A 25,865-nucleotide genomic window follows, 5' to 3' on the forward strand; every position below is an offset into this window, starting at 1 on the left:
CGAAACAGGAATACATTTGTAACTGCCACAACTGAAATATCCTCAGGACATGTACAAAAGACTCATGTTTCATGCCAATAAAACCATTTCACAATTATTTTCAGAACTAAAAATCTGAGATTATTGAGCACTATTGCTCATGGACCTTAGAGCTGTTAATCTCAATGAAGATACGCTGTTCAGGCTTTGTTGTACTTCAGCCAGTGATTCCTTGCTTTCTACAGGAAAATGTTATGATGCAATATGGATAACTGAGAGAACACTAATCTGATTCCAAGATTTAACCTGCACCAAGAGATCCTTGCAGTAAGTAACATCATTCCAGACATGAAAGAGGAAGTACGGATTTTAGGATATAGAGTACTATGAAATAATATTTTAAATTAGATTTAATGAAGAAAACCTCTTAGAAACAACTGTAAATTGCAGAAGAGAGAATTCTCCACCTGGCACCTCACAGTAACAGTGATCAGGAACAATCTTCAATCCTCTGGCAAGTGAAGGAGAAAGAAAAGCTCCCAAATGCTTTGATAATTATCATTATCTTTTTTAATACATAATCATCTGGAGTTTGTGCCAGCAATCATTCATCACCCATCTGTGGCCATGCACAGAAGTTATCACAGTCTAAAAGCTAGTGCAATACACTACTGGCTGTGTGACAGCTGGTTGGAAGACAGACTGCAGAAAAATCTGTGATCAGAGGAAGGAACCCAGGAGTTCAACCCACAAACCTTCCCTAAGCTGTTCTGTAACTTGCCATGGCAGATCAATGAATTTACTTGTAAAGAACTGACTTTCCAGCAGGCTTGGAATTTTGTTAAACCTCTAGGAATTCAAGGCTGTGGACTCTCAGATCATTAATGAATCACAAATCTAAGTTAAATTTTATTTGTTTATTTAAGGGAAAACATGATTACAGTTATCATATTGATTCTACGTGATTAATATGCATTTTTATTAAACTATAACATGCATGAAAAAATTTACTTTTACCAAAAAAAGAATTAAAACTGGGATGAGTACTGAATCCTTGTTTTGAACAAATGCATCATCAATTTCAAAGAAATAGTTAAACATAACACTTCCCTGATCAACCTGATCCAGGGATGACATCCATGCCTGTGATAGCGAGGCTGGAACGAGATGATTTAACATCCCTTCCAACCCAAACCATTCTATGCTAGAAAGAAAATAGTCAGATCTCCTGGTAAACCTGCACACACACAGACACAAAGACTACTTCCCAGAATGACATACATCTTTGTAGGTTTTGTGAATTCAATTTAAAAAAATATTATTATGTTTGGCATTCATTATCATTTACTTTAACCTAAATTAATCTCTTCCTGGACTTTTCATTCACTAGAGAGACATATGTTCCTGCAAGGCAAGACAAAATAGTAACTGAGCTTTGCGTGGTCTGAACCACATTGTTGGTGGAATAAAATCCTTCCTTTTGTCTGCAGAGAGAGCCAAGGAAGCTCATTAATACCTGGAAATGCCTCTCTGCTCTCCCTCCTCTGTGTATGTGGATCTGAGTAGTCACCGATAGATTCATGGCAGCAGGAATGAACATGGAAATGCCACCACCTGCAGCCCACCTTGGGGAAAAGTTCAGTCACAAACTGTGGTTTTGGTGGCAATTCAGATGTGGAGGTTAACACTACTTACAGATGTAGAAGCTGAACTTTATTTGCAGGATCAAAGTTCAATCCAGAGGGAACTACACGGAGCAACAAAACCAAGTGAATCACCCAGAACTGAAAGGATCAAAGTGAAATGGGAGGGCAGCAGAAGCCCCACACTCTTGGATCATGTTTCCAAAATGCTTTTCTTTATGATTATTCATTCAGTGGGCCACACCAACAGACAGATGTAGAGCCTCAGCTGTGGTGTGATCTCACCAGTGTTTATACAAAACTTTGACTATCACAGTTTGATATTTTGAAACTCTAGTTTGAGTGGTTTAACTGGAGTTATTACACTTAAATTCTGAGCGTAGGATGTATTTCTTTCCACCACCTTAATATCCACTAACTACTTGCCAATAATATAAGCATGAAAATATATTACTTTTCCCTCTAGCAGAAACAGTAGTTTGAGTGAACAGTGCACTGATTTAATATTCAAAGCAAATGATCCATTTGAAGTCAGTCGGATGTAAGTCAGCTCAAGAATTTTCAACTTGTCTGCACCACGTTTATAAGCAATGACCACTTCCATGAGGTTTACAGCTTTGGAGAATCAAAGGCCTAAAAACTGTGAACTGACACCACCAATATCACAAAAAAGCAACCTGTTTGCTAACTGCTGTCTAAAAAATCCCTACAGAATTAATCATAAAGATTCATGACTGCTCTGAAAAAAAATATGTCTTGGCAATTCCTCTAGAGCAAGAATTTCTCCTTTAGTTTCTTCAATACTTTAATCTGTCACTTGTATAGAGTTTTAGGTAAATCAGTTGGGTAATGGTTTTATTTGAAAAATATAAACCACCAAACACTATTCTTGGGTTTTTTTAATGAGAATTTAGACTATATCAACTCCATTTCTGTTATTTTCAGGAAAAAAAAATATTATTTATTTGAACATTTTTATTTTGATTTTCTATCTGTAATGCTAGGAAGATGCATATGTATATATGTATATGTATATGTATATGTATATGTATATGTATATGTATAAATTTTATAATCTACCTCAGATTTCTTAGCTTATATTTCTTCTTCATGATGCTCATCAGACCTAAAGGGTATCTTTATGCCTTGATTTGGAAAGGATTTTGTTTTCAGCAATGTAAAAATTCACCACATTTCAACAGAAAAATAACTTCATATTCAAAACTAGAAAATGAGCAATGTTCTGTCAAAATATCTATACTGGGACATTTTTGAGCAGCAGTTGAAAAACAAGAAAGTTATTTGTTGTCTTATGTCTGTCAAGACATGTCTGCAGGGAGACATGTCCAGAGGCAGACAATTCACATTTCATGAATATAGTAATATCTTCAACCTTATTAGTCAGAGGCAGAATTTTTTTCACTGTCCTTCAATGTATTTTGTCTCTGTGATTCACCTTTCTCTTCCCTTTTTTCATGGATGAGGTAAAAAGCCTAAAAATCTCATTATGAACCTTCCTTATATTTTTAGCAATATTGATTAACCCCTTATTGTCTTTATAAATAAAATGCCACCATTGTTCTATGACACTAATTTCTACTTTTCTTTTAGCACTATCTTCAGCTTTGAGAACTGTGTTCAGTTTTGATAACCTCCTCTCAGCAAAGTGATGCTGTAGCATCCCTTTAATAAATCTTCTCAGTAGTAATCTGGATAATATTCCAATATGAAAATAGTTTCTTCTCATTTTTAAATTTTTATTTACATTATTTTTTTAATATTACTTTTCAGTGAGAATATATTATTATTTAACCATCTAAAATGATCATTAGGTTAAGTGATTACATATATTCTAGAATACATCACTGTTAATTACTTTAGTTCTTCCTTTGGTTGTAGCCTGCGATTATTTACAATGAGTTCCCTAGGTCAAATGTTGTCCTAGTATTTATCTTTTCCAGGGCTTGAGGTCTCATCCTTTACTTGAATCTGAAGTAACTTATATCTAAATAAACCAAATAGTATAAGATTTATCAAACTGAAAGACAGAAAGAAATGAGAGATTCAACTTAGAGACACAAAGTGATAACAGAAATGGAAAACCAAATTTTCTTTCCTATTTTTTTTGCAGTTAAATCATCCAATTTAAGAAGAACTTGGAGATAATAAATTTAAAACATAAAATTAAATCATAATATGTTTATTTTTTTCTTATCTCTAAGCATCTTTCACAGGTCATTTTGAGACCAGGATACAGTTTGGCCATGGAAAACAATTTCTTATCTCTAAAAAGTAGCTAAAATATTTTAAATTAAAAATTTAACTTTTTCTTCCTTTACTCTCTTTAATTCTGAAGATCATAGTACAAAACACCTTCCTATTTAAGATGTATGATTGAGAAGGCTGAAGAAAATTTTAGACATATACATCCTGCAATATCATTAAATTGTGTTCTCTTTTGGAGGTTTTATAATTATAATTGCCCAAATACAATAATCAAGGTCATATGTTGCTGGCAAGAGAAAACTCTGCACATGATCTTTCATTGTTGGCAACTTTCTAGGAGCCTTCCATCAACAAAACAATGATTTTCCTTTTTTCCCCCCTCAATTTCAGCATTAAAATACAGCAGTAAAAACATTTAGATAATTAAATATCATGCATATATATAATTGTAAACTACCCAGAGATAAAATAAATAAAAACCTTTTAATAGATTTTTTTAGTTCCTCTATTAAATTAAAACAAAATTCTAAATCAAAATTGCAAAACAAAGTTCTTTATGAGGAAAGAAAAAAGTAGAACTATAAGCATATGAAAATACACTTATATATAAACATAAACATTGTTTTGAAATATCCACTTAGTATAATGGCACTTTAGTAATAAAATTAAAATAGATTGCTGCAGTATTGTGATACTTAGATTAATGTGAAGTTTTTATATTTTGCTGATATTTTTGTATAATTAAAACAAAGTTGAATTGCAACATTCAAAATGCAACACATGAATAATAACTACTTCCAACTATTTGGATTATTATGGCAATATTGTAATAATTGCAATAATTATTATTGTGATTAATTATCTTTAATAGATTAAGGATAATTTAGAATTATTTCATTCCATGAGTTAGTTTTGTGTATACATGCAACTGCAGACAGAAAGGAAGTTCTTTATAGGTTGAAAAATTTCACCTTGAATCCTAATTACATCAGTGGTATAATTCAAAACTTTTGAATCAAGATGGAAACAGTACGTTTCACTAAATTATTTTTAAGACCCTTTGATTTTCCTATAAAGCTTTATGATAGAATGACATATAATATGGATCACTATAAAATATAAGTATGTCAAATTAGAAATACTTCTCAGCTTTGAACTACTCAATCATTTAAAAATAGAATTAAAAAATATTTTAATATTTGACTTCTTCTAGACTTATTTTCCCATACCTATATGATGACCAAAAAAATCCAAAATTGAAATATATAATTTTTAAAGTAGAAAACCTAATAACTGAATAACTAAGTATTCAATTGTCCATTCAAAAAGTCCATTTCAGGAGGTGTTCTCAACCAATGTATGTGAAATATCTCTTGCCATAACAAATCTAAGTGTGTGGTATATAATGGAAAACTGAGTTACAGAGCATTTGTCTTTTCAAGAACAATGCCCTTCATGGCTTTCAACATTATTTTTCATTAATGGGATGTCATTAGTGATAAATATTACCAAAAATATAGATAACATTAATTTAATCACATGCACCCACTCTTCTATAATGTTTCTAAAAATACTCTGTAATATGCTGATATTTTATTTATTGCATGGTTAGTTATGTTCAATGTAGAAACAGCCTGTTTTAATATGGAAGACATGTTGATCTTTTTAAATTCCAAAATTTATTTAGACAATATAATGTCCTCAAAGATCCTCCTTGCCAAAATTTCTGGACATGTTCTATCTCTGCAATGACTTTCAGGTGCAAAGGTCAGAAACAAAGGACATATGCAGAGAAGCATGTACGCCAACTTTCAGGTTTCTTATGGTTTTTATTTTCCAGCCTTTCACTGCATATATACATTATGAATCGAGATCAGTGCCAGCCTCTGTTCACTCTGCCTTAAGCCCAGGAGAAAAACATATATTTAGAAGAAAACACTGACAATGATTTTTAAACTTTCATAATAACATTATGAAAGAATACTAAAACTAATTCATCTGTGCTGCAGAGCTTTTCATCTTTAATTTGCCAGTCTTAATCAAATCAAATTCAGCAATGCCTCACAGTCAATACTGTCTGATGAGTGTTTTTTGGCCTATGAGAAATGAATAAATGGTCTGGTTTAGTTGCTTCTAGACAGAATTCCCTGTTGCTGAAAAATGTACTAAAATTTCACTGTCAGCCTTCAATGGAAAGATAAGGAAAACTAAGTATTTAGGGAAAGGGATCTGCTGGCCCTTGATGATGCTTCCAGATAGAGCTTGAAATACATTACAGACTTTGTACCAGTCTTTTTTTGGTACTGTTGCTGCGTATAGATGCAACATCTACTCAGAGGAATTTCACAAACACTAATACTATTCCCTTTAAGATCATATCAATCTATGGAGAATGTCGATTTTGTTGGAGAAATTATTAGAAAGCATCTGTACCAGTAGCTGAATCTAGTTGGCAAGAATAATATTCTTTTTGATAATAACTTCCCTAAAATGTATTTACCTTACTAAGATTTTGTCTTGCATCTGCCTGTGGTTCTTCCATAGAAATTTAAACAAAAGGTATCTGAATTCTAGAGCATGCTCTTTGCCAGCCCTCAAAAAACACTGCCAGCTTTTCCCACTATCTGTGCCTGGATTTGTGAGTGTCTGTGTGGTCACACACTGAAGCAGATGGTGTGACTGTTCTGGGTCACACCATTATCTCACAGGGCTAGAGCAGCTGAGCAGCAATACCTGAACTACACGTGGAGTTCGACACTGCCACGTTTTAGGGTGGGATCTCTCCAGCAATTGTAAGCCAAACCATAACAGAAAATGTGCTGGTGTCTGCATTTGTTTTGGTATTTTAATCACTTGATTCTGCAGTCAAACTGGGCTTGAGAGTGAGATAACCCTGTATAAACACATCATTAAACAAATGCTTAATGATATCAAATAGTCATGTAAATTTGCATGTAAATATTTGACTTGAAAACTAAAATTCATTTTACATTTTTAAAAATGTGAAACACTAGGAATTATGGCTCTGAACTGTTACCTTTACTGACTATCATGTTTTTAAAGAAAAACATTAAATTTTCAAAATAGAAAAACTAGGAATAAAATAAGCCTTTGTGTTCCTTAGTCCTTTTTCTTTTCTAAGCAAGCTTGTTTAAAAGTTGTAATTTTTAATTTGTTACTAATGGATACTCAGAGAACTTATTGCAATCTATTTTTTGTTGACCAAAATTCACAAAATAAAAGATAATCTCTAAGACTTCCTTCATTTAAGAGATGACAAAATATTAAAATTTTCAGTAAATAATGTGGACATGAATCTTACATAACACATAAATGATGAAATAGCAAAAAAGGCATATCTCATGTTTTTACATGTATGGGCACAGATACATGGATACATGCATGAAAGGATGGATCTGAATAGGTTTAAATAATTAATGTTGTCAGATAAAGGAGGAGATTTGAAATTGTAGGTTAAATAAGAAAATTAAATATTTGTTCTCTCATTTTTTGTCTTCTTTTTGCTTTATAATTGACCATTTCTGTTATCCTTAATGAAAATATTAATGAGTCTAGTATTTACAAGCAGCCTTGTACACTCACCCCTGCAGTTCAGTACCTTGAAGTAATAGGAATATAAACACTTGAACTCCCTGTTTCATTCCATCTAATTCATTCATTAATCCTTTTCACTGTTGTTTGAATCTCTTAAATTTTAGTTTCTCTCTCACAGACGGTTTGCTACTTTGAAGGAAACTTGACTGGAGGATGAAGTTCTTGAAAAGAATTCACACAGATTCTATTGTTAGGAAACCAATTTCTTTTTTTTACACTACATTTATTTGGAATTGTCACACCAGCATTGGCACAGCTGCAGATTCCATAGTGATGTCAGGAAATATGACAAAAAAAGCGCTTAAAAAATAAAAGCTGATAAAATTCTCCCTTAGCCTAGCTTTATTACAAAGACCTGAAGATTTTGCAAATGAGAAAACTGACAAACTATTATCTAATGCTATTAAGCAGGTATCTTTTCTTAGAAAATTTCAGAATATCTATCTTCAATTAATTATAACATTTACATGATTAAAAACCACAACATTTGTAACACTTTATTATTATTGTTTTATAGAAGTTATTACATTTAATATTTTTATGCCTTTGAAATAGCAGTAATGCTTACATACCCTGCTGGATTTTCAGTGTATTTTATCCTAATACCATGTTTAGTAATCAATGATCTAGGCTTATCCACACTGTAAAAAAAAAATTTAACTGGAAGTGGTAGCCCCAGCTCTCGGGAGCTCATGGCAACTAGACAGGCCAGGTATTTCCCTTACCTAAAAATATAGATAAAACTGCCCAGGAAACTTGTATTAGTACATTTGCTCTTATTACAAGTTAAATTTTGTCATCAAGAGACTTAATTTGCTGCCTGCAGTGATATTCTTTTTACTTCTTGTTTGTTTTGTCTTTCTTTTCAATGAATATTTGATAGCTAAATCAGGTTTACAATCATGGGGGAAGGTATCTGAGTGGAAAGACACAGATATTTCATTATTACTGTGTTTTCAGATTTTCTTAACTATTCCAACCTTTCTCATTTTTCTCTTCTTGGTGTTTTCTTAGCTTAGACAATTATGCGCACAGCAGTGAAGGGAATCTCAGATTATCGGCCCGAGACTGGTGTGTTACACTGACCAGCCAAACTCTTACATAATTTTGAATGCCTTTACATTCTTTCCCTTCTCTTTTCCAAACACTCCTTTATGCAGAAGTTTACAGTGAAGACAAAATCATTAAAAGATCAAATAATATAAAAGAAAGTTATGGGAAGCTATCACTAGAAACCAGAACCAACCACCTTGGCCTCCCCTTACCCAGGAAAATATTTTGTTAAATATTACTCCATTTTTCAGTAGTTCTCAGAATCAGAGAAGCATTTTTCCTGTTTCTATTTTCCTAAGAATTCTTGAAAACTATTTGTAATTCATTCTAACTGTACATTTTGAAAAATACCTAAAATTAGCTATGAGTAGGAAAAAGAACACTTTTACTGAGATCAAATTTGAGAGGTGAATGTATTCTTAATGTAAAAAAATATAGCTCGCAAATTGGAATCTTGTCTTATACTTTCACACTATTTAAACAAAATTTAATTTTGGACACAAATTTGAATATGAAACATATTTTAAAATATTAAATATATTTTATAATAAACCTAGAGTAGAGGTTTTTTTGAACTGGAAAAGAGAGAGGCACACAAAAGCTCAATGACTTTTGAGAACTGAGATGCTGAGGAAAATAAAAGCATGATGCTTCCCTATAGGGAACAAGAAAATTAAAAAGTTCTCTGTAACTCCTACGACCAAGACCTATAATGAAGGAAAGAGGTATGGTGCGTCTTCCCAAGAGGTGACACTGCTTTATATGAATGTAAGAAATTGTTATATAAATGGTCATGAAATGAGTAAGCAAAAGAAATTTGAATCATTACTTTATTGTCATAATGTGGAGGTAAAATTCAAGAGTAGGGGCTCTGCTTTCACCTCTAAATCTCAGAATTTGGAATGAAATGCTGTGGTGGGCTCTTTTCCACAATAGTCACTGTGGTGACTTTCTGAGAAATTATCTCTGTCATGCTTGTCTGAATGGAGACCATCAATTTCCTGCAGAGCACCACCTGCTCTCTTCTGCATCTTGCCTTACACTTTCTGATACAAATACTTTTAAGGGACCTGTAACAACCTTATGCAAAGTCTGCTGCTTCTCTTGCCTTCTCTTGGAGGGATTTGTGGAGCAGGAGGTGCACAGGAACCATTTTTTTCTCACTGGTATTTTCCTTTTCTGGCTCTACAGGCCTTCAAAAAGGGTGACACCCTGTGGCAGCTCTCCCAGACCCACTGACACGTCTCTCCTTCCAGCCCTGGGTTGAAAAGGGTAAAGCAGAACACTTTTTTGTTTATATTTCAGATTGCTGATTTTCCCTGAAAGGATGCTGGCAAGTTCTCAGACATCAAGTCAGTGAATAACTGCTCTCTCAAAGAAGAGTAAAACTGTCAACTAAAAGGCCATAAGAGCTAAGTCATCATTGAAATAGTGTACCCATTTGTTGGGCTAGAAGATTTCTTCTCAAAGATGCTGGTCCTTGATTACCTTTCACCAGAGGGAGTCTGTGGAAGGCTTCTGTAGAAACAGCTTCAAATGAATAAGAAAACAAACAGCCAAACAAGCACTGACTCAAGAAAAAGCAGACTTCAACTGACTAGACATGAATAGTTTGCAGTTCTCCAATGAAAAAGCAGGTGAGATAGCATACTCCAAAAATATACAAACAATAAATGAGAAACAAGCCAAAAAATACAGATATTTTTGAGGAAATAAGTAATGAAGAATGAGCTGGATTTGGCTGAGAGATAATTTTCCTCCTTTGTTGCTAGCATGAGACAATGTTTTGCGTCTGTGCTGGAAACTGTTGATAACAGGGATGTTTTTGCTATCCCTGAGCAGTGCTTGCACAAGGACAGTGATTTTTCTCTCCTGCACCTCACCCCAGCAGCACAGAGGATGTGTGTTCACATGCAGCTGAGATGGGGCACAGCCAGGACCCCAGCTGACCAGGGTGGTATCCCATGCCATTTGATATTGTGGCCAGCAGTAAAAGCTGAAGGGAAATAGCAGAAAGACACGGGGGAGGGAGGACACTTCTGGAGTTATGGCATTGTGTCTTCCAGAATGACTATCATGCATGATGGAGCCCTGTTTTCTCAGGAGGCTGGACACCTGCCTGGCCATGAGTGGTGGTTAATTAATTAATTAATTCCTTGTTTTGCTTTGCTGGTTTTTTTTGTTTTTTTTTTTTTTTTGTTTTTTGTTTTTTTTTTCCTTTTACATATTAAACTGTCTTTACCTCAACCCAAAAGTTTTTTCACTTCTACTCTTCTGGTTCTTTCCCCATCCCACCAGCGACTGACCAAGAGGCTGTGTGAGGCTTAGTTGCCAGCTGAGGTTAAAGCACAACACAGAAGCAAAGAAGGAAAGCCTAACTTCAACAGAAATACAGATTAATTAACAAAAGAAAAATAGACAGAAATTTCAGAAGTCAAGATGAGGAGAGAGAGTCAAGATATATATTTAGAGTATTTTTAATATGTAATGACGAGTCAAAAATAATTTCAATTTGATGATATTATTTTAAATAAAAATTCTCAACTGTCCATTATATACTACATTTTCAACAATATTTTTTTTGCCTGTGAATCTTCCTTATGTGTCTGAGACATTGGTAAAATATAATTAATTTTCACTATACTAAATATTCAGCTGAAATTCCTATTTTCCCCCCATGTTTATACTCTCTTTACAACTCTTTTACCATCTAAGTGGACACAAACTAGAATTTTTGAAAATATTTTACTTTAGTAGCTTCAAATGCCTAACTCTTGCCTAAGATATTATTAAAACTAGATTCAAAGTTATTTTATTTCTACACAAAATGAAACAGTTACATAAACATTCACTTATTTATACATTTACCAATGTATGGTAGTTTCATTTCCTATGAGATGCAGACATTCTTCTTGTGTCTATCCATCTAGTAAGTCATCTGTTGAATAAAACCTGAATAACATAAAATGAAACAGAAACTATCAAAATACAGTTTAATGAGCTCTTGATAACTGTGATGTTCCATTAATTATTGTGTTTCTTTTTCTATAAGGGTGTACTAATTAGATGAATAGTACCATACGTGCAATCTCACAAATCTCATAAAGTAATGCAACATGCATTATTTTTCAATATTTGTAGTTTTCAATAATACAGTGACAGAGAATGCTGTGCATCTGATTCCTAGTCTTCATTTATTGATGACATGAACTTTCAAAATTATGTTTCCCATCACAGTTATTCTTCTTCAATATTATCTTCCATATGCAAATCTAAATTTGGTAATTAGAAAATTGGTTATACAAGTGAAATAAAATATGCCTGATTGATGCAAATAACAATCTGTCTTTGTATTCTGCTGTATTACAGTTACTTTTCATTCCCATAATTCATTAAAATACAAACAATAAAACAGTCAGCAAAGAAGCAACAAATCATAGTAATATCTTGAATATGTATCTAGACTGCAGCGAAAATAAACAGTAGACTTTTGACAGATAAGAGTTAACTCCAGAAGACCATAAGTTATTTTTCGCATGTTTTCAAACTGAGTTTCACAGAAACAAACATTTTAGGAAGTATGAAGAAAACTAGTTTTAATGACATTTTCATATCAGACATACTCATTTGCCAGAATCACTTATGATTAATATCTGATCCTGCAGGATGCTGAATATATTTGGTGATAATCAGCCTCCTAACTCTCAGATAAAAACTGAGAGAATAACCACTTACAGGGCTCATTTTGTGTTTCACGGGATCAGGTCCTAAATGAGCTTTTCAATTCATTGGTTCCACACCAGAGCATTTTTCCATTCAACATTTATCAAGAACATTTTCTCAAATTGAAAATGGTTGCACCATAGGATGTCATGCAGCAATAGTAAATAGCAAATAGATTATTCAATTACTCTGTACCAGCAGAGACAACAAAGAATGGCAAATATTAAATAAATTCTTTGTTGCATATGCTTACTTGTTAAGACTTCAACAGCATTCTAAATCTGTTAACCTTTCTTGTGGCTGCTTCTTTCTTCCAGAAAGGTTGAGTTTCTGACAAATTTGACATGGGCATGATAAATGAGTTATATTTGTAGATGTTGTTTATTAGACCTGTTTAACTTGCTGTCTACCATTCCTGCCATGCTAATAGATGTCTGGTAGCATAAATAAAGACAATTCCCATAAGCAAGTAGCAAATGTTGTTAATGACAAAGTGTATCACCTAAGATGCTTTCAGCCCCTGTACCACACAACTGATGAAGAGCTATGCATGAAAAATTTTGAAATATTATATGATTTTTTAAGGAACATAAAATTATATTTTCTTAAAGAAAGAAAATTTTCAAATTGATTCCAAATAACTGAATATAAATCTGCCTTTTTTTCATTTCAATACAAAAATTCTAGTGCTATAAAAATATCCTTAAGTGATGGTTAAATGGTGTGAAACCTGAAAATAAGTAAAGTTTCTTTAAATTCTAATGGATCACTGTTTACACCTCTAAACTGTCCTCCTTGTGCAGTAATAAGCAGAAATTTCCTCTGATCATACAAGCACTATTTCTAAATTAGAGCAAAATCCAAAAAGCAGTTAGTCATGTAATTTCAATGGAATTACTCAGTGTCTTATATTTTATTAGCTATGGCTTTCAGATCTACAGAGGTTCATGCTCCTAAGTTCCTTTGGTGGTTTTTAACAAAGCATTTTGCTAATTTGTTTAGGCAGCAGAGGTTGTAGAAGGCTCCACAGGTTCTGAAAACAAATATAATACAAACTTTGTGGGCTGCCAACCAGTCAGGTTTATATCTAACAGACAATTAAATGAAAATTTCAAGATAAATATGCAGTAAAAACATGCACAATGGAGATAGATTTTCCCTCCAGAAACTGTCTTTTTGAGTTGTCAGAAAAACACCACAGATCAGCTTTGAATGAAAGGACCCAGAGCATGTTATAACAGTAATGGATTGTGAAAAAGACTTAAATCTCACCTAAAGTCATATGTTCTTTAGTGCTACCCATGAAATAGTACTAATCATAGGGAGAGAGTGAGTTATTCAGAGTGTCAGTGGAGTTCACTGAAAATTCATCAACATGGGACAAGTCAACAGCTCATTGTAATCATGGAAGATAGAATTTCATACAATCATAGAATACAAGGTTGGAAGGGGACCTCAGTGATTATCTGGTCCAACCTTTCTCGTCAAAATCCTAGTCTAGGTAAAGTGGTCCAGCATCCTGTCCAGCTGAATATTAAAATTATCCATTGTTGGGGAATCCACCCCTTCTCTTGGGGAGATTGATGCAGTTGCTGATTGCTGTCTTTGTGAAAAATTTTTACTCTTATGTCCCATTGCAATCTACCAGGAGTAACTTATACGCATTACCTGGTTTTTGACTTGTGATTCCTTGTAAACAGTCCTCATCTTCTTTGTAGCCATCCTTTAAAATACTTTAACATGGTGATAAGATCTCCCCTAAGCCTCCTTTGCTGAAGATTGAACAAACTAGGTTCATATGATGGGCTTCATAAGAGTTTGATTATCTTCATGGATCTTCTTTGGACCCTTTCCACCTGTCCACATATGTTTTGTATAGCAGGGACCAACATTGTACACAGCATCCCACGTGGTACCTGACAAGCACTGAGTAGACTGGCATACTTTTTCTCTGCTAGTGATGCCCTTTTTGACACAAGCCAGAATCCTGTTGGCTCTCTTTGCTGCAGAGAGTGACTGGTCACTCATATGAAACATATTGGCTACCAGGACCTCCAGAACCTTTCCACAGAGCTGCTCTCTAGATGGGTAGATCCCAGCCTGTGCTGCACTCCTGGATTACATTTTCCCAGGTGCAGGACTTTACACGTGTCCTTGTTGAATTTAAGGTTAGCCCACTCTTCCAGCCTGTCTAGGTCTTCAAGGTGACTCTCCAAAGTGTCCGCTTCCCCACTTGGATGTGTTCTGCAAAGTACTCTCAGAGTACACCTAATGCTGTCATCCAAGTCATTTATGAAGATACTGGTCTTGAAACCAGATCCTTGGGAGACCACCTCATGAGAGGCTTACCACTTGCGAAGGAACTATTTAGTTAGTTGGATTGGGCTGTCCTTGTATCTTCAAGAAAGGAAGATATCCCTAGAATTCTCATCAGTCATTCAGAAATGAAGTAATCACAGCAGATATTTATTAACTTCTTGAGTAATAACTGCATTTCTTACCCTGAAGCACCTTTATGAAACTGAGAGGTGGCAAAGTAAGGAGAAAGAAAGGAGGAGAGGATGGGTTTGGGAATAAAGGGTGGAGATGAAGTGCTGAGAAATAGAGTATCAGTTTCCAGTTCAGATAACCCTTTTCAAACTGTTTACTAGTACAGGCAGTCTTTGAAGTCAGTCCGGTCTCCTGTGTCTTTTCTCTGCTGGTGGACAGATGATAGATTTGCCACTGTGCCCTCACACCAACTGCATCCAGCTGGTTCTCTTTCCAAATGACCTCCTAGCTGTGCCTATTTGTTGTGTATTTCTAGTCCCTTGATGTTCCATTTATTCGGTCCTGTCATCTTCTCCTAATGTAAAGCTTGTGCTCTCCTGACAGGGGACGTCAGCATCAAAAATCTCTTTCTCTAAAGCATGACCAGTTGGATTTGTACTACAAATACCCTTGCAGATGCAGTAAATCCATTCTATTTGTTACCCTCATTTTTTATAATCATGGGATTTGAATATCATGATTAAGAAAGAGATTTTATTACGACTATTTATAACCAGCATAGTCAATAGTTCTGTGAAATAAAGTGTTTTGCTGGCTCTCACCAACAAATCTGTGAAGGTAGCAAAATAAAATGTAACCCCCACTGAAATCGTTACTATTCAGATCACAATACATTCTTATAGATCAGCTCAGACTGGATTTTTACATGCTCTTTTATGCATGCTTCAGAGCAGGATTTTGGGATGAAGCATTTCAGACCACATTGTTTCAAAATCCTTTTTAACATACAAAAGTAGAGAGTTTCATTCTGTCATTTTAGTTGAAAATCATTGAGCTACGTGGTAGAGATAAAATTCAGATGAACAACAAAATGTCTTAAATGCTGAGAAATGCTAAACTATGGGTAAATCTATATAGCCTGAAAAAGTATCTGATTGAAATCCTAATATGAAACATTATTTTCATGACATTAGACAACTACAGTAAAACTGAAACATTGAATAAAAGCTTTGATAAAACAATCATTACAAGTTATGATTGATACTAGACATAGGGCAAGATGAGGTGGTTGGTGCAGAATATAAAGCCAAATGGAGTAGATGACCTTGGAGGTCTTTTGTAATCCTAATGATTTCTATGACCCTAAGATTTTTAGATTTGTTTTCATTCAGGCTTTTCCGTAGAAATATTCAATCAAATAGGCTTTACATAACAGTCATAGCTAATAATTCTATATGGTTTTGTTGTGAAAAGGATAGCATATATATGAATATAAAAGTGACCAGAATAATTGGCCCAATTTTGAGCTGAGGTACACACGCAAAGGTGTGATTCCATTGGTCTGAGCTTTCCCCTTCTGTCTGCAACTGCTGCTACAGAGCTGTGACAGATGATACACAAATCTAAGCAATATTAGATGTTTTCAGTGACAAAGTGAGGAGAAGCAGAAGGAAACTCACTGAGAGAAACCATAGATAGATTATTAGTATGTTGCCCATGCAGGTCTGCATGCTGACTCTTGCCTTTAAGACCTCCTGAGGAGGCTGCAGTCCATCATTGGGAGAGCAAGGAACCAAAGTCAAACAACAAGCATGTCCTCTCTACATACCAAAGCCTTCACTTTACAGGAAACTGTGTTTTTTTAAGTTCCTGGCATAGGTAAAATACACAGTTTTGTATCCCATCCTTCAATACAATGGAAAAAGCAAACAGTTGTCTCAGGATAAACAAAACTACATGTACACATACCATTTTCCATGTCTGCTGAATAAAATATACTTCACTTTTATCAGAAGTCATAGGACTGAGTGAAAAATGAAAACAAAGGTTTTACAAGAAAATGTGTCAGAGGAGCTCCATTTTTAGCCAATGACCACTTTGAGTCATTAACCACCCTTTGAACCTGGTAGTTGCATAAGTTTTCACAAATTTATGGTCTATCTATACAGTCCATGCCTCAACAGATTGCCAAGAAGGACGTTGTTGAAATTTCCTATTGCTAAAATCAAGTGACATCTACAGCTATCCCCTCATGCACTGAACCAATTACTTCACTATGAAAGCCAGTCTGATTGTTTAAACATGATTTATCCAAGACAAACCTCTTTAAGAAATGTATAGGTGGACCTCTGATGTCCTAAAATGACTGCTGTATTAAATCTCATGTATGTCTCTAGTTTTTTATGCAACCAAGATAAGCCTTAAAATAAAAATTGTTGATAAATCCAAATAAATTTAAGAAAGTGCCTTGAAAATACTTTTATATACTACAATTAAAAACTAGTTTGTCTCTGAACCAGAAGTCTCCTGATTTTTTGAATGATTTTTGAGTCACCTGGCATTAACTCTTGAGTTTCCATATTTAAAAATTGAAAAATGTTTGATCTGAGTCGGTTGGCTGCAGAAATATGTGTTTCCCTTATCTCTTATTTAGTAAATAAAGTCCAATTTCCCCATATTTTTTATCAGGAACCATGTTGATCTCTTTGATATTACTTTTGGTGGCATATAATAACTGAAAAAAATATCCGTGCCACAAGTTTCCACAGACATCTTATTCTTCTTTTAAAGTATTTTAGTTCTTTGCTTCTCTGTTGTTGTAAAGATGACAGTTCACTAACTTATTGCAAAAGATGAGGGTTATCACTGAATAATAATCTGTATGATACTGAGAAGTGAAATCCATAAAAGTATTTTAGAATATTTGCTTTTATATATAATAGGGTGATTCTGAGTTTTAATAAAGAAATGCAATTGTGCCTCTAAGAACTTTCATATTCATGCATGCTTCAGAAGCATGAATAAAGGATAGACACTTAATAAAATATTTTATATACTGCAAGAAATAAAAACTTATGACAACTCATTTTTATTCTATTTAAAGAGAACACTAAAAAACACTGCTCACAAATAAATCAGAAATTTCAGCAGTTGTCATCTAGCCCCTCTTGCCCATTGCCTCTGCAATGTTTGCACTACCTTCAGTAGTGTGTACAGAGTTTAAATATAAGAATTGTTTTCTATATTCCTCCTTTCAGCATTGTACATAGTATCAGGATATGCTTTTCAGTTCTTTTATGGATTTTTATAGTTTCAGGGAAGGACTGAGATTAAGACAGCTAATGAAAGAACATTAATGAGAACTAATTAACAATTAAAAATTAATATCCAGCCTCTAGCAGCCATTCCAGCTTTCAAGTGGCATCATGTCATGTAGCATAAGCACCAGCATTTCTGTGCCAAAACCAGCATCCCAAACAGAGTAAGAAAGAATGGACTAGCAGAGAAGAATAGCATAGCATAGTGTAGATGGCATAGCATGGCATTGCTTAACATGGAATGGAGCAGAATACAGGTTTTCTCCTAGTAATCTTCAGCACTGCTGTTTTGCTTTGTCTCATTTCCCAGGCTAACTAGGAAAAGATCAAGTTCTGAGTTCACTAATACCAACTTCCTTATTGCCAATTCCTGACATTATCTGGAAAATATGACCCAAGTGCAAAGAGGATGAATATTAAAATAGATAAAATCATTCCTTGCAGTAATTACCAGCAGCTACCTATGCATAAATTGCTTGATGACCATCCTGGAAGAAAACAAAAAAAAAATAAAAAATTAATGTTTTATTACCTGCCTAGAGAACTTTTTTCTGCAAGAACTTAGAAAATCTGTTTATAACTGTTATTTTAAAATCTAGAGTTACATTAACAAGTAGCAGCCCTGCTTTGATGTCAGCATCAATTCAAAATCAACATCAAAAATGTTTGTTTCTGTCAAAGGTAAAATAAATGAAATGCTTTTGTAATTAAATAAATGGAAACAATTCCAATTATACAAGTCCCTAATGATAAATTTGTTGCTGTGGGAAAAATCTGATTTCAAGCCACTTTCAAATTAGTTGTAATATTTGGATTGGTTGAAAATGTATAAGTATCAGTATCCTCACTGTTATAAGAACTTCAATTGTATTTCTTGTGTAAAATGAAGAGTTTTGAGTGTTTGGCTTTATGTCTTGAAGACTTTGTTTCTAGTATGATCATTTCTTGGTTCTAGAAAACACCATTCAGAAAGAAACTGCTTAGTTCATATTCCATTTCCTCAGAGACTGTGCCTGTGAAATTTTCCATATGCAACATAAAAGTCAAGCACTTGTTTATCCCAATGGAAATCTTACCAAATGTCGGATTTTGTTGGGGTTTTTTTTTTCTATAAGAATATTTTTTCACTTATTTGCTGTAAGAAGATTATCACAGAATCACAGAATGGATAAGGTTGGAAGGAATCACAGTGGATTATCTGGGCCAACCTCCCTGCTCAAGCACATTGGACAGGGTTATGCCCAGACAGTTCTCCCATATCTCCAGTGAGGGAGACCCCACAACCTCTCTGGAAAACCTGTTTCAGTGCACAGTTATCAGCACGGTAAAGAAGATTTTCCTCATATTCAGGTGGCAGTTCCTGTGCATCAGTTTCTGCCTGTTGCCTTTTGTCTTATTGCTTGGATCATTTATTTTCTTGATGAATTAAGCAGGAGAACAGGGTTTGAATGGGAGGTTGATTTGACCAATATTTGTCATCAACTCAACACATTTTTTTCTTTTTTTTCTAAAAGCATTGGACATTGACTATCCACTGAGGACTGAATTGTGACCTAGGTGGATACAATGTCGAAAGGTATTCAGTTAATTCACATGTTTGAGGTGCAAACTAATTTCTCTATGGAGAGGATAAGATCCCTCAGAGTAAAATGAGATGTATAGATGTGGTATTTCAGCTATCTCCCTAATCAGCGTGACAAGCGCACACAGGGACACTCCATTGCTGCTCCATGGGCTAAGCACCACAGAGCGGGTCTGTGAGCATTGTGAGCTCACACAACCTGGTGTGAGCCTTGGACAGAGCTGGTACATGATCATATATGTGCTTTTACTGAATGGTAATTACTCATATTTAAAAATGTTAGAAAAAACTTTCAGCAGGAAGCAATAGTCTTTAGTTTTCATTTAGGCAGCATGGGATTGTACCATAAATTGTATCAGTTTAACAAGAGTTTGCTGAAAGATTTTGAAGGCTCGTTCATCGAAAATATCTATGCTTCTCATATTTAGAGATCAACAAATTTAGTGTTTCTTTTCTTAAAAATATTATATTTTTTTAAACACAGAAGAGCACAGAAAAGTAGATACCTGAGAGTTTATAGACATGTATGAGTCTGAAACCATAAGTACTTCAAGAAAAAATTTCTTCATTGAAGACAGGTAAAATCCTTTTAAATCTCACTAGGTTCATATCTGCATCATTAACTGTCTCTATACTTTTAATGTGTATTAGGGGTAAAGTATTTAGGTACACTTAAAAAAGTCAATGAGATTCTCATTGCATTTTAAAATCTAATTAGAGATAAAACATAGTCCTAAATGAAGTAAAGAAAATTGCATGAGAACTATGTAAAATTTCCCAGATGAAAGATATCTATGTAAATGCTTTTGATGCTTTTTATTTTCCCCAACAGTGACTTTTAAAATGCATACATTTAAGAATAAAAGAAGATGCACAGAGAACACTATATTAACTCTTAATTTATTATGTAATGCTAGGGTCTTGTTACATCTACACTTTATAGCATCAGAGTATCACTCTAAGAGCTCTAGAACAGGGGGGCAAGACAATGAAAGTTCATGCAAAGAAGAGGAAATTGCAGATGAAATAAAGGTTGACTTGTGGTTTAGCAGATTCTGGTAGAGTCTGAAATACAGTGGATGTAAAGAATAGATGATACTGCTTATTGCCTATACTGAATTTTCAACTTAAGGTAGGGAAAACAGGAACAGAATTTTCTAAAGTACACAAATAAGACACTAAAAAAACAAAGCAAACAAAAAAACTTTCTGTTTTACTACCTCTTCTGTTTTGGTGAGGCTTGGTAGCAGTACTTCTTGCCCTGAAAAAATCATGTTCTTTTCCATAGACTTCCTTCTATGATAATATGACAAATGTAGGGATCTGCTATAGGGAGAAGCCTAGCTGTGGTTTTGTACTGAGCACTTTGGGCTCTGATTTCCAGAAAAGACAGTTACACTGGCTATACCTAAGAATTGGTAGGACTGTAAGCACCCTTGATATGTCAAACTGTAAGAGATTACATCATCTGTGTGTCTACCATTGCAGAATTCACACTGCTGCTGTTACACAGCACCACTTTTAATTTGTGATAACACTTCAAAAAGTGATCAAAAATTTTAATTGCTTTTGTGATATCATAGTGTCACAAAAGCAAAATTTTTTACTTGAAGCTCTTCATTTTGATATATGTATATCTCATATCTCCACTCATTATGGATGTCATATAACTTATAACAACTACAGTTTTTTTAGAAGTCTAATTTCAATTTATTTCACAATGAGATGCATCCAGTATTATCTTCTTTCATTGTAAAGAAAAAAAATTGAAAAATTATGGTTTCAATACATTTTTATTAAAGTCATTGTAAATTGAAATAATGTTTGTAAATCATCCTGTTAGAAAATGTTTAGATATGTCTCCAAAATAAGATTAAAATTTCAATATGAGAAATGAGTTTTTCATTGATTTCATAAACCTATATGGCACGATTCTAAAAGAAAAAAGTGCATTATTTTCCTCTAAAGTTCTGCTTTGACATATTTGCAATATTAATAACTACTTTGTTTTCAAGATGCCAGATGTTATTGACAAGAAATTAATATACACTTATGTTGTATACTAAACAGTATTTCTTCTGAATTTGAATAATTTGCTGAAGGTCAATAACTTGAAAGTAAACTTTACTCAAAATCCTGTCATTTTTCACCTCTGTCTTTTGTTGTAGCAGACAGACCTTTCCTGTTGCTGGAAAACTGTCCATGCCAGCCTCATAATGAAGCTTTGAATCTTCTTGGAAGCCACAGGTTTCCATCCATTTTTTCTAAGGAGATGGTCATCACAGCAATTTATCACTCAAATGAATACTAAACATGCAAAAAACCATTTTTTATCTCAATAAAATAAATGCTGGTAGAAGTATGCAGCAATTAACATAAAAAGTTTGTGTTCCCAAGGAAGCCATCTTTGGACTACAGGTGACTTTTTCAGCTCACTTTGAGTCCTGGAATCTGCAATTCTGTGATTTCTAACTGATAGAAGAATAGAAAATAGCCTGGAGAAGGTTGTCTGGTCAACACCCCAACAAGACAACAATTTTATTAACTGTTGAAGGATAAAGGTAAAAATATTAAGAAAACACTTTTTAATAATTTTTTCAAATTTTCCTTATCTCTTTGGATAAGAATTTATTGTGGAAGTTTCAAACATAACATTTATATCTATAGTGACCCAGAAGGAGGTATCAGAACTTCATCACTGTTTCTAAGTGCTTTTTCAGTTTATAGATAATTTTCTCAGAAGTTGATATGAAATGGGACAAAAAAGTCAGGATGATTGCTCCAAAAGAATGAAAAAAAGGGAATGAATAGAGGAAGGAATAAGAAAAGAAGAGGAGAGTAGCTAAATCAATGTATCTTATTTTAAAGTATGAATGTTGTAGGGTATAATTTATTTTTAGTGTTTTGCCTCACGTTAAGGATCCCTTTCAGTTTTCCACTACAGGGTCCCTGCAGGTATCAAATGGGATCTGAGGTGCCAGTTTCTAAGAGAGAAAAGGATCTGCAAAAATTACTAGCAATACTACTGATAAGGTGAGATATTAAATGAAAAGTTCAGAAAACCCTGTGGTATCATGCAAATTAATTGAGAAATTACTGAAAAGCACAGTTCTTGTGCAGCTATCTGTTAATGAGAGGGGGAAGAGGTAATAAGTAGGCTGAGGGATTTGAACCAGGAAATACATCTTCACAGGAAACCTATCAAAAGCAAATTCTTATGACACAAGTTTCCAGTTATTTATGACTAACAGACTGATTTCAATTGACTTGGAGAAAATTAGTGCTATATAGTAGGCTCAGGAAAGTCATGTCATCAATACATTCATGTTCACATTAGTCTAGTGAACAACTTGTTATAACATATCATGTTCCTTAGTAAGAAAATATTACATCAACTCATGTGTAGGGTAAACAGCATTCCCTGCACTTGCCAGCAATACATAAACAAAATAAGGAACTTGTTAATGCCACTACAATAATGTATTGTATTTAATACATTAAATGTATTTAATACATTAAAAATGAATGTTTTCTTTTGCATCATACTGTAGGTGACATACTCTTGACAGTTAAATGTTTCAGTGTGGTAGATATCCCTGTAGATTAAAAATGTGAAAAAAAAAATTTTTTAAGCTTTTGGTTTTCTAAAAATGCTGGTGTAGTCTTTATTAATCTACAGAATGAAATTACTTCTCATAAAGGCTGCTCCCTTTATTACAGGCTGTTTCCTTTATTACAGGGAAATTACATGTAGGTTAAAGCAAAACTAAGGGAACCAGCCTTCTTCTATAACCTTCTATGCTCAAAACCAAAATAAACCCACCAAAAAAAACCTCACCCAAACCAACAACCTCAAACTGTCAATATCTTAGAAAAGGTTGGGTTGTAAAGATTATTGCGTAAAACAATACTTATATGTACATTCCCAAGAGCTCAAAAGGCTCAAAAGCTTCATGAGGTTTTATTCTCATGCAACATTATGAATGACAGAAAAATACAAGTGTTGCTGCAGTGCTGATAGTTACTTTTAGGTAACTCACATTTCTACAAAGATATTAGTAACTTCTATAACATTTCAAAAACTTTTTCTCTGATCTAAGAAGCTGATCTCACCAGCAAAACTGAGATACCTTAAAATTTATGAAGATAACATCAAAGTTGAGACACGAATAATGATAGAGTTTGTGGAGACACAAATGCTGTTTTACAGCAGCATTTCCTCCTTTCAGTTGACACTATATATGCCTTAAAGAACTATTGATTAAAATTAGGTCAAGGAAGGTAATTTCTCTTTTGTTTAGTATTTTATAAAGACATACTAGAAAAAGAGAATATGAAGGTTTTTTTCTTCTTACATTTTTCAAACAGTTTAGTACCATAGGGTTCCTCTTTTCCCTAATATAGTGATATGATTGAGAACTTCCTGCAGCCTTTAAAAAAAAAAAAAAAAAAATAGTAAATTCTTATTTAACTTGAACCTTTTATTTTAAACCTTTTGGAGTTTTTTCGTTTCTTTCCTTTATCTTGCTGCTTGTTTTCATGAAAGCCTTCAGAAATAAATACTCTACAGATTCTATTCAATGGCATTTGGTTTAGAATAGCAGTTTTGAATCCGCCTTACTTCTTAAAAGAAAAAGATAACTTAGAGAATTATGAAAGCAATGAAAAAAAAATGGCCAAACAAACTGATGTTTTTCTTTAAACTTGTCAGTTTTATGGTTGTTTAAATAAGTCTTAATGTCAGGCTAAAGGATTTAATTTATATCAGACTATAGGTGGCGTTTTCTTGGCAGGCCTATATATACCAAAAGGCTGCAGAAAGCATAAGAATATGCAAAATGATAAATCCATATAATTTTTTTTCCTCATATTACAAGTAACTAACTTTCTCAAAATATTTGATTAGCATCTACGTCTGCATTTTACAGATTCATGTACAAGAGATAATTTATTTGTATTTAATATCTTTTATCTTTCTTGAATTGTTTGTTTATTCAAAAATTTTTAATCAAAATTTCAGTTATGAGGAAGTTTGTGCAGTGGTATTCATAGAAACACTGCTAGAAATCACAAAAGTAATAACTTTTTAAGAGAGTACGCACATCTGACTGGTAGGTTGCTTAGGAAAGTACCTACAGTCATTAAATAAATATGTAAATTTACTAAGTGTAGATTTCTAAATTTTTTTTTCAATTACTATTAAGTTTGAATTAAGCAATTAGGTAAGTTTTAGCTTAAAAAAATTAATAGGGATTTTAATTTTCCTGACATAGACAATATGATATCATCTTCCTGTACAGTTTATGTGTCTAATTTTGCTTTATGAATATTTACTTCCCAAAAGACTGATTCTTCAACATTTCTGATTCAGAGAATTTCAGAGAAATTATTCTTTCTCCATTGTAATCCATTGATTACACTGCCCATATAAAAATAGAAGAATATTGCATAAATGTTAGATATGCATTGCCTATGGAAATGCTTTGAGAGGAAAAAGCTGTGTTGAATATCCTTATTTGTGAAGCCCTGTTATGACCTTAATGAATCTAAATAGAAATTCAAGTGTCACAATAAAGAAAACAAGGTGATAGCATTTTCAGCCTTGACCAACAGAAAACAGTGAAACAAATTGTCCATCCACTGTTGGGCAGCCATTTGTGAAATAGGTAATTGATTATTTAAAAGAAAAACTATATAATAATGGCAGTACATGAGGGAAGGAAAAATCAAGGACCTTTTAGGATTAAAAAGGATTAAAAAATCACAGAATCAGCTAGGTTGGAAAAAACCTTTGAAATCACAGAGTCCAACCTATGACCCAACATCACCTCATCAACTAGACCAGGGCACTGAGTGCCACATCCAGTCTTAAATACCTCCAGGGACTGTGGCTTCACCACCTCCCCTGGCAGCACATTCCAATGCTGAATCCCCCTTTCTGTGGAGAAATTCCTCCTAATGTCCAACCTAAACATCCCCTAGCACACCCGTGATGGCAGCAGCAGCAATGGCTTTAGGATGTTTGTAAATCATTCCTGGATCTAGTCAAGTTGGGGAAAAAATAACAACAAAACCAATCCAAAAAGCCTCCAGCCAAAACACCAGACCCCCCTAATACACAGCCCCCCAGTATGTGCCCTTCTTGTGCAAACTGCACATCACAGCCCTGCTCACTTGCTCCTGCTGCTTGTGCTCCACAGGGACTTTTCATCCCCCTGCAAATGGCCCTGAATGGCTGGCAAGAGCCAGCAGAATAAGGATCTTTGACAGGTACAAGAAAGAGAAGAGAATGGGGAAAAACATCCCAGTAAAAGAGAGGGGAGACCTAAGGCTCATGTTTTGGACCCTGAGATGAGAAGGCATAAAGTTCTTATGGTCTCCCTGTTCTGTATGTTACACAATCACACAGCCACACATTACAGAAATGGAAATGAATACTTTTAGAAATATTTTCAG

This window comes from Poecile atricapillus, chromosome Z, assembly GCF_030490865.1.
Source record: "Poecile atricapillus isolate bPoeAtr1 chromosome Z, bPoeAtr1.hap1, whole genome shotgun sequence".
In the NCBI taxonomy this organism is placed as follows: Eukaryota; Metazoa; Chordata; class Aves; order Passeriformes; family Paridae; genus Poecile; species Poecile atricapillus.